This window comes from Simochromis diagramma, unplaced genomic scaffold (genome assembly GCF_900408965.1).
Source record: "Simochromis diagramma unplaced genomic scaffold, fSimDia1.1 OVJJ01000315.1, whole genome shotgun sequence".
NCBI lineage: Eukaryota > Metazoa > Chordata > Actinopteri > Cichliformes > Cichlidae > Simochromis > Simochromis diagramma.
In genome coordinates, this window is record NW_024386863.1 from 246030 (window position 1) to 257229 (window position 11200).

Below are 11200 nucleotides of genomic sequence, written 5' to 3' on the forward strand. Positions count from 1 at the left end.
AAAAAGTGGGGAAAAAAGAGTGGTGTTGTGTATCACTATCGATGACCTTTATATTTTTTTTAAATATAAAGGTCTTTATGCCTTAAAAAAGAAAAAAAAAGACACAAACACACTTTTTTTTTCCAAATGTATTCAAAAGCTTTCAAAAGCATTTTCTCTCAGACGGCCACACTGCAATACGAACAAATTAAATATAAAAGCATGGACAAAAAACAAATTAAATTTTATTTTTCCCTTCAAAATCATTTTTTAAATACAGCTGCGGTTGAATGACCTATGACCTGGAAGTAGTCATTGATGGAAAGCTAAGAAACCGCGTTTCTAAATGGATGCGCATTGAGCAGAAAATGGAGCTTCTCTCATCTCACACTGTCTGGATCATGAAGCGACACAAATTATCTGCAAATTGTGAGTGAAGAGGAGATTGATGGGAACAGCCACAGGATGATTTCGACAAACTCATGGTCAATGACTTTGCTCCGGAAGCAGCGTACAGCCTCTGACTCACCGTGTGCCAAATGCGCACAGAAACTCCCCACGCTCGCTGTCGGAGGTACGAAAAGTGCTGATGTTTTCGTTTGAAAAAGTGAAAAATAAATATCGTTACATTACCATTGAGTTTGAGGGTTACAACAAAAAATGATATTTTTAAATTTTAAGTCGGTACGTTGACGACACGACGACTTCCTTCCGGTCTATGTGCCTTGTTGTTGCGCTCAAGTTGTTTACCTACTTTTGGGGATGTAAACACAGCGAAATTCTCTAGTTTTATAGTCAACAACAGCAGATCACTTCTAAACGTCGGTGATAAGGTTGCACATGTAATCTTGGAAACTTTTAAACCCGACCAAGCCAGCCCGCCTGTCCGTCTATTGTTGTTCCCCGCAGACATGCGGCTAATCGATGCGCTAAGCGCAGAAGCGCCAGGTGAAACGCGCTGTATTTCGGCTCTTTTTTGATAGATTTCAGTGCGTGTTGTACTTGTATAACTATGCATGTGACAAAAATAATAATAATAATCTTGATTCTTATTGTTCACACGTGCTATCGTCCTATGTGACCTGCCGTGCCAAATTAGATGGAACAAGTTTCCACTAGGTTGTGATTATGCGCAAAGTAGTATCTTTGTGTCAGGAATAACAAAAAGAGTGAAAAATTAGTGTCGTTACTGTCACAGGCTGGGTCTCTGACCCAGCACTCTGAGTTTTCTTTGTATTTTTCTTATTTTTTGATATGTTATTAGTTTTTGTGTTATTTCCTATCTGTCTTTAGTTTGGGTTGTTATTGTTTATTGTTCCTTGGTTTTCTATGTTTTGGGGTTTTGGTATGTATCATCATGTATTTAGGTCTGTTAAGTTTGTGTTGCCATGCTTAGTTTTAGTGTTCCTGTTTTATTTTGACAGTGTCTTGTGTTCCTTGTTCATTATAGTTAGCTTTCCTTTCTTGGTCCTGTCATTAGGGTTATGTCTGTCAGCTGTTCCCCCATGTGTCTCCACTTCCACTGATCACCTCATGTGTGTATTTAAGCCTTCTGTTTTCTGCTTGTCATTGTCGGTTCATCTGTTTACCTCACCTCAGTCATAGTTCTCGTCTGTTATTTCCACGTTAGTCATAGTTATAGTTTTTGGTCTTAGTACCTTTAGTGTTTTGTTTCTTAGTGTTTTGCCAGTTTGTTTTGGTTTCCTGGTTTAACCCTGCCGTCATTTAAATAAAGCCTCACCTTTCTGTTAAAACCTTACTACTCCTCATCGTCATCTGCTTTTGGGTCCTGTTTCCACACACATCGGCGGTGACAGTTACATTCAGTGTGAAGGCTACAGCAGAAAATTATATGCTTGTTTTAACGTAGTATCGGACGTGTCGTGCTGGAGACACCGGGACCCAAACACTATCCCACCGCTGCAGCTACTGCCTGCGGCTGCTGGAGCCACTGAGAGCCGCCGCCGGACGTACAACTTTCTCGATTCCCGGCAACATAAATAATCATGTTCATCCTTGTAAAATAAATGTTTTTCTGGTTCAAAGTGATCTTGTATTGTTATTTAGACTTTTTTTTTATTTTAGAACAAAACGAGGTAATAAGCATTTAGTGTAAGCAAAACATGATAAACCTGATATGGCACTATATGACATTTAGTGTGCTTCTGCCAAAAAATATTAATGTATCAAAATGAATGTCAGTGGTAATTTTAGGTCCATCTAAAGACCTAATTATAATAACAATCAAATATTACTTCAAATGTATTTTATGGAAAATATTTTGTTTTTTGTTTTTTTGGGGCTAAAAAAGCAGTGCGCTCATGTAATGAAACTGGGATTTAAAGGGTTAAAAACCCCGAAATATAATTAAAACTTTATATGAATATTTCAGGAAGAAGTAGTTTTAAAAGACTTGTCCTTTTCAAGATTGTCCTTTTTCAGTATAGGTTTAACTACAGCAGTTTTTAGTGGTTTTGAAAAAACTTGTTGGCAGGACATCTAAACAGCAGGAGGAGGAGTTCAGTTGACCTAAGATGTCCTCCAGGTCTTTGCTGTTAATAGGTTGAAACTGTTTCATGGTGTTTAAACAGTTTTTTGGTGGACACAATACATATTCTGGATCTGCTGTTGATGTACCAATTGCTTGTCTAATCTTTTGGATTTTTTCTGTGAAGAATTTGGCAAAGTCATTGCAGGCCATGGTCGAATGAAGTTCAGCTGCCACTGACACAGGAGGGTTTGTTAGCCTGTCAACTGTAGAAAATAAGACCCGAGCATTATGGCTGTTTTTAGTGATGATGTCAGAGAAGTAGGACCTCCTTGCACTCCTCAGTTGTAAATTATAATTGTGAAGTTTCTCTTTATAAATGTCATAATGAACCTGGAGGTTTGTTTTTCTCCATCTGCGCTCAGCTTTCCTACACTCTCTTTTCTCATTTTTCACCAGTGTGGAGTTTCTCCATGGAGACTTTTTCCTTCCAGAGATAACCTTCACCTTAATGGGAGCAATAGTGTCCATTACATTTAACATGTTAGCATTGAAGCTATTGACGAGCTCATTGACTGAACCTTTGGACAGGTCAGGTGTTAATGGGAAGACCTGGTTAAAGATCTCACTACTGTGTTCAGTTATACACCGTTTTGTGATCACTGTTGTTGACATATTTATGTGGGCTGAGATTTTACTTTCAAAGAAAACACAGTAATGATCAGACACGCCCACATCAGACACAGTAACCTTTGAAATGCTCAGGCCTTTGGAGATCAGTAGGTCGAGAGTGTGTCCTCTATTATGTGTGGCCTCTGTTACATGCTGAGTCAGCCCAAAGTTGCCCAGAGTGTTACTCAGGTCTTTAGTCCCTTTGTCCTGAGGGTTGTCCACATGGATGTTAAAATCCCCAGCAATAATTACACAGTCAAAATCAACACAGATCACAGACAGCAGTTCACTGAGGTCATTAAAAAAGTCTGTGCAGTATTTGGGAGGCCTGTAAACATTAAGAAACACAACTTTGGATGGGACCTTCAGCTGTAAAGCCACATATTCAAAAGACTGAAAACTTCCAGGAGATAGCTGCTTACATTGAAATGATTCATTAAATAAGACAGCGACCCCTCCTCCTCTCCTGCTCGCCCTGACCTCACTGATAAAACTGTAGTTAGGAGGGGTCGTCTCGATGAGAACAGCTCCACTGTTACTTTGGTCCAACCAAGTTTCAGTTAAAAACATAAAATCAAGGCTGTGCTCAGTGATTAAATCATTAATTAAAAATGTTTTCCCAGCTAAAGAACTAACTGATAGGTTTGTAGCTTAAACCTATTCCCTGGAATGTTCAATGCAATTCAGTTACACAGCAAAAAGCATTGAACACCAAGCAGGTAAAGTTCTTTATGTTTCTCATATACGAGGGAGGCCCGAGCCAAGTGTCGTTCCTTCCACTTGACATTGGTCGCTCTCATCCGCTCCCCCGTAACACTGCTCTTTTATTGAGGTTACATGAATATACATAGGTTCATTAACATATGACGTCTACATACAAAGAGTACATTGCCTGTGCACTGTGTAAGTATGTGTGTGTGTGTGTGTGTGTGTGGGGGGTGACCCCATAAAGACTTCCCTAAACCTGCTGGTCTGGAAGTCCAGCAGTTCATCTAAACAAAAGGCACTTAGACTAAAATAGATATAGATATGTTTATCCAGGGCTCTAGACTAACTTTTTGCCATGGGTGCACCGGCGCGCCTAACTTTTTAAAGTTACTCACATTTTTCAACCGCATTACTTAACACCGCAGTTTTACATGTGCACTTTTTTGGGGGGAAGTTGCAGTCAATACAGACAATATTCATTTCTAAATGATTAACTATCAATCTTGTTCTTAAAGTGCTTTGGCAATATTGTAAAAATTGTTAAACTTAATCATCATGTCGGCTCCTCTGACGACCTGTGAGAGAGGGGACACTTGGGCAGTGCATTTATTGCAGCATATAATGTGTTTCCTGGATACACTGGGCTTTTTCAGCATTCAAAGTTTGATGACACCATGTCAGAGCTGGCTATGAATTTCAGACAGATCAGGCCTTAACAGAAAAGTTAGCAATAGTTCTTTTCATCTTTTCTCATTACCCACAACTACATCCACTCTGTCAGGCCTAGGCTGCTCCCATTCGATTCCGGTTTTCAAAGTCCCGATTCGATTCAACTTAGCCTCAGACAGTCAGAAATATTATAATTCTGATCATTTATCAGTACTGACTTCATCAGAATTGTGAGCATCACAGCAGATGCCTTTGTGTGAAAGTAACTGAGAATAAAACACAGAAAAACATGAAGGAGATTTTCCCGGTCTGGCTTTTTATAGCAGATAACCTTAAAAATATTCTACAATGTTCTGCATATAAAGTTTACATTTCTTCAGTATTGAACAACAGAAAAAACAGGCTTTTTTTCCCGAGGTCATTTAAGTGAAAAAAAGAAAAAGACAGCAGCCACAGCGCTGTGAACAACGGTAGACTGGTGGGTAATAAGCGAATGAATAATACAGAAAACAGAGATTGGAGACGGGAAACTGTTCTTGAAGTACAGAGAGAGAGAGAGAGAGAGAGAGCTAGCTGTGCATGAAGTGTGATTTTAATAGTCGTGGAAGCAAAACAGCAAAATTCATGACGACATTGATCAAATGTGAAGCGCAGTTTGCTGCTTCTTTTGCTGCTGGCTCGGTGAATTTTGGTTGGAGAGACAAAACCTGCAGCTCAGAATCAGCGCAAAAAGACGTAAACACAGCGCGGACCGGACGCATCAGGATCGCTGAGCTCCGACAGCGTGTCCGTCTGCGGGCCGTCGGGTGAGAAAGCCGAGAAAGACAAAGCTGATTCTGATGCGTCGGCTCTGTGTTTACGTCTTTGTGTGGAGTCCGTGTGCCTGCTCTCATCTGCTGTTTGCTTGTTGTTGAAATGGTTTTGTGAGCTTTAATCTGAGAATCTGGCGTTTCTGGCAAAACACAGTTATATTTAAAAGTCAGGATTTAATGAATTGATATCGCTTCATTCAAGCTACTCACCTCCCACTTCCACCTGCACTTTCAACTGGACCACGGCCAATCAGAGAGGTCCCGCCCCTTACTATCTCTGATTGGTTTAATCAGAATCAGAATCAGAATCAGAATACTTTATTGATCCCTGGGGGAAATTATTTTTTGTTACAGTGCTCCATTTTAAACCAACATTAAGACAAGACAGACAATACACTAACTAAGAATAGTACAATATATACATATATACACATACATACTTCACTCATAAATAAATAGCTGGAAAAGAAACGTGTGTAGCTGTAGCAGCAAACAGTGTGTTAAGTGGATGCGTTGTACAGGGAACCACAGGCAGGAAAGATTTCCTGTGTCGTTCAGTGGTGCATCATGGGTAATCTCAGTCTCTCACTGAACGTGCTCCTGTGACTGACCAGCATGTCATGGAGTGGGTGGGAGGTGTTATCCAACATAGTCTTTATCTTGGACAGCATCCGCCTCTCCGACACCACCTTGAGGGAGTCCAGCTCCATCCCCACAACATTACTGGCCTTACAGATTAGTTTATTAAGTCTGTTGGCAGATGTTGAAGGACCTCAGTCGCCTCAAAAAATAGAGACGACTCTGGCCCTTCCTGTTGTGGAGCAGGGAAATTAATTTACTGCTATTGTTAAATAATCATCATCATTACTAGTGATGGGCAGATGAAGCCCCATGAAGCACTGAAGCTTTTCATCCAATTGGTTCGCCCCAACGCGAAGCTTCATGAAGCTTCATTTGCTCTAGCAGGACACCTACTGGACGTAAAAAATAATAGCTGGCATGAATATGAAGAGTGTGGCATTTTGCACACAGCCTGTAAATGTCAACAACAAAAGGAGTGTGTAAATCTCAAAACTGGATTATAGATGGCAGAGAGTTGGTGTCGTCTCTGCCATCTATAATCCAGTTTTGAGATCCCTTCCCAGACGCCTTAACGCCCACTCACATCCTGGGCCATCTGACCTCAGGAATTTGCATGACAAGGTGAGGCCAGGTTTCACAATGAACTCACCCGAAACTCTGGCTGATTGGGGCCCGCACCCAATTTCACACCTTGGCTCAGGTGATTAGAGGATCATCAGGGGTCCTTTTGTCCCTCTGTGGGGGGAAACTCCCACTAGGTTTATATCTGGGACTCTCCACCATTTGACCTTAGAACTGAAGAAGCTTCTCGGATGAGAGGTGAAACGTCTTCAAGCAACTTAAAGAAGTCCAGACGCTTTTCTTTGCAAGCTCCTTTGACTACGATGACCTGGATGACTGAGAACCTTCACAGACATATTGTTTAATGTTGGTTAAACAGTCAATCAGATTGGAGAGCTTATGAGCTTCAGCAGGCTTAAAAGAATAATATAGCTGAATATTGTCAGCAAAGAAATGATAAGATACTTAAGGAAACTGCTGTATTATCTGGCTTAAAGGAAAATTGTATATTAAAAACAGAATAGGTCCCAGTACAGAGCCCTGAGAAACTCCACACAACAACTCTATAGATTCCGACGTGATCTGGTTTGCAGACACACTAAAAGTCCTTTCAGATATATCAAAAGAAAACCAGTGTAGAACAGAGCAGACATCCCAACCAGGTCTGTCTGTCTGTTTATCGGGATGGTATGGTTGACTGTATCAAAGGCTGAGGTAAGGTCTAACAAGACTAGGACTGTGTATTCTCCGTAGTAACTTTCAGTAGTGCTGTCTCAGTGGAATGCAATTTACGGAACCCAGACTGAAAACGCTCATTGAAGTTATAGTTCTCCAAGTATGCTGTGAGGTGGACAGCTACTGCCTTTTGACATAAATGTGAGTTTGGAGATAGGTCTTAAATTTTGAAGTAGTGTTGGGTCCAGATTGGGTTTTTTGAGCCTTGGTTCCACAATGGCATGTTTAAAAAAGCTGGGGAACACCCCAGTCTAAAGAGAAACATTAAAAAGGTTCACAACCCAAGGACCAATGGTGTCAAAAGCATTGATGAAAAGCTTAGTGGGGATAATATCTGATGGGCTTGAGGACGGCTTCATTTTTTTCAACCAGGGCTGCTATTTCATCATATGTTTGTCAAGGGCGAGAATGCGGTGGACTCAAGAGCAGACTCAATTTGCTTAGAACTGTGTATAATTTATTGAAAAGAACAAAATGTGAACGGAACTGGGTTTAACAGAAACCATACGCAGAAACTAAGGGAAATCCGTGGGCGGAGAAACCGGCGTAGAGCACGGGGAGACTTCTAACGGGAACTTCTGTAAACACAGGAGAGAGATGTTACTGAATGGGGAAAAAACGAGTAAGGGACAGAGGTACGGAGTGCCAGTGGATAGTCTTGGGCTTACTTGGAGACCCTAGTTATTAGGCGGGGAAAAGGCTGCCGTGGGTGTATTCCAGAGAGGGTCAAGAGTGGAAAGTCCGGTCCAGATTCCAAGGAGGTGGAGAATACAGACTGAAGGGCAGGCTGAGGAGGAGTGGAGTATATAATCCTCGGGTTCAGAGCAGACGGAAGAACAGGATGGAGACCAAACCAGCACTACTGGTGAGTGCGATGGGTGGAGAATCTGAAGAATACAGGAAACAAAAACACATTAACCCATGGTCCAGATATACAGAGTCAGAGCTCAGAGGAGGCCGAGTTTACCACAGATGGTAGCAGGACGAACTGGCGAGGAGTGGCAGGCCGTGCTGGCTTAAAAACCCTCTAGGTGGAGCCCCGGAGATTGACAACAGGTGATGAGCTGGCCAACTCCACTCCCGGGGACAAATGACAGGAACCTGGACCACGCCCGACCAGACACTCCCACAGCATATGACAATGTTACAGTTGTAAAAGTCGAACAGGAGTACAAAGGGAGTGCCTGACTCGGAGAACAAGAAAACTTTGGGGAGATTTCAGCATTGATTTCTTTAATCTTGTCAACAAAAAAATCGGAGGAGTTTACTACTATCTACTTTAGAGTGTACATCTAAAGGTACCACATCTGGGGAGACAATAGCAGTAATTTTGTCAAAAAGAAACTTGGGATTTCTCTTGTTTTTTGATATGAGTCTAGAAAAATATTCTGATTTAACAGTTTTCACCGTGTCATTTAAGGAGAGCATTAGATCTCGAAGATGGAGCCTTTGTACCTCAAGTTTGGTTTTGCGGCATATTCTCCTTAAGTTTAAGATAGACTCATTTATCCAAGGGCATGTCTTCTTTTGTAAGGCCGAGCTTGTTTTAATAGGTGCCACTTGATCCAAAATGGATGTGCATTCCCTATTAAAAGACTGAATAAGAACATTTACATCATTTCCGGTAAAAAGTAGAGACCTGTCAAACATAATGGAGAACCTCTCAGCAGTAGTCTCAGTTATTATGCGTCTATGAGTTTTTAACTTCACAGGCGTTTGTTTGGAGCTAAAATTGAGTTCAACAAAGAGACAGTTATGATCACTCAAATGTACATCCTCAGCAAACACATTGCCAATTTTGAGGCCCAAGGAAATAACAAGGTCCAAGGTATGGCCTTTTAAATGGGTTGGACCGGAGACATGTTGGACAAAGTTAAAAGACTCAGATACAGTATAGATAAAAGTTCAGCTGCAGAGTTCTGGCATTCACACCCACATCCTGGAAGCATGGGAGAGGTCGTACCTTCTGTTATTGTTTCATGGTAGGATAAACATATCTATATCTATTTTAGTCTAAGTGCCTTTTGTTTAGATGATGTGTTAAGACGGTGTTAAGTAATGCGGTTGAAAAATGTGAGTGCGCCTAACGTTTGTGCCGGTGCGCCTAACTTTAACAAGTTAGGCGCACCGGTGCACCCATGGCAAAAAGTTAGTCTAGAGCCCTGGATAAACATATCTATATCTATTTTAGTCTAAGTGCCTTTTGTTTAGATGAACTGCTGGACTTCCAGACCAGCAGGTTTAGGGAAGTCGTTTATGGGGTCACACTCTGACCCCACACACACACACACACGCACACACGCACACACACATACTTACACAGTGCACACGCAAGGTACTCTTTGTTTGTATGTAGACGTCATATGTTAATGAACCTATGTATCATGAATGTTAAACTCCCCAAGAATTAAAACTTTCTCCAGCTTGATAATAGAAGATAAGAAGTCTATAAAATCCTTTAAGAACTCAGTAGCAGGGACAGGAGGGCGATAGACTAAAACACAATAAAAGATGTTCATAGAACCCACTTTAATTGTTTGCGACTCAAAAGAAGAATAGTTTTCAGTTTGCATACCTCTGCAGGTGAAACTGTCCTTAAAGACAACAGCAAGTCCTCCACCACAACGACCTAAACGGGGGGTCCGTTTAGGTCGTTGTGGTGGAGGACGGACCACAACGGACGATTTGTTTGCAATGGAGCGGGCATTCAAGTGCGCAATCCGATTAAAAGCTGGCAGCGCAGGTTTTCCACCAGCTTGTCGGGGTGGAACTGACAGCAAACACCGTGTCCGCACGCGAGGTCTCCAGCAGCGCCACGGAACCGGCGGGACCAACCACCGGTTGTGCGATGCAGGCTGTGAGGGCTCGTAACAACTGGATAAAACATTCTCATTACAATAGCAGAAACTATGGTGTGGTGACAGTTCATGATCTCTAATGAGTCTGACAGGCTTACCAGGTTTTTCAGGAATGATTTGGAGGTCTGTATACAACTGCAATCAGTCACCCGAGCTTCAACTTTTAAAGCCACAAACTCAACATCAGTTACATTATGGATGTGCTTCAATATCACTTTTCACACAAACAGCAACTCCACCAGCACCTCTTTTTGCCATGTGGGGACAGTTTGTGTAGAACGGGTGTTTTTTCCAAATGGAGACTCTGGGACCAAAGAGTCCCACAGGTGTGCTCCTGTTAGACTCAAACACCTGCTGGACACAGTTCATGGTGACTCTGGATGTCATTATTGTAGCAGCCAGTACCTCTGTGCTATGGGGAACAATGGTGGAAGCTTCTGACTGTTTGTCTTAGGAGCTGACACATGTGTACAAACTAACAGCTTCTGTCACGAGTTCATCACGTGATTTGATGAGCAAGCTCAGACTCATTCTAGAACATCAGGCTGTTGGCTGAGAGCACAACGGAGGTGAACGACACTTAAAGTGTTATTGATTTAAATGTGTATGTCCATATTTGTAAACGTTTTTAGGCATGTCATTTTTTTTTTTTTACATTAGTTTTCTTTTTCTGCTGGCTGTTATTTCTTACTTTTCTAAAGTTTCTGCCAATTGTTCTTAGTTGAACAACAAGTAGTTTTGAGGAAACCTCAGCTTGTTCAACTGTTTTCAGCTGGCCATTTTGCTTTTTCAGTATTTCTGCTAATGTCATGTTTCGGCTGTGTGGCAGGCAGGGATTGGACCCAAACGCAAACTCACGGGGACAGAACTTGAACTCAAAAGCACAGCTTTATTGCTGGAAAAATAGAACACAGGCAATACAAAACTAAACTGGGAAAAGCTAATCATAAAGTATACCAGGAGACACGGGGAGAATCACACACAGCATGAGGGACGACACGACACTGACTCAGAGAAACACAGGGTTTAAATACACTGGGAAGTAACGAGGGGAATGAGACACAGGAGGGCACAGCTGGGAGAAATCAGGACTGACGACACAAGCAAAGCAGGACACATTCACATAAGACACGGAC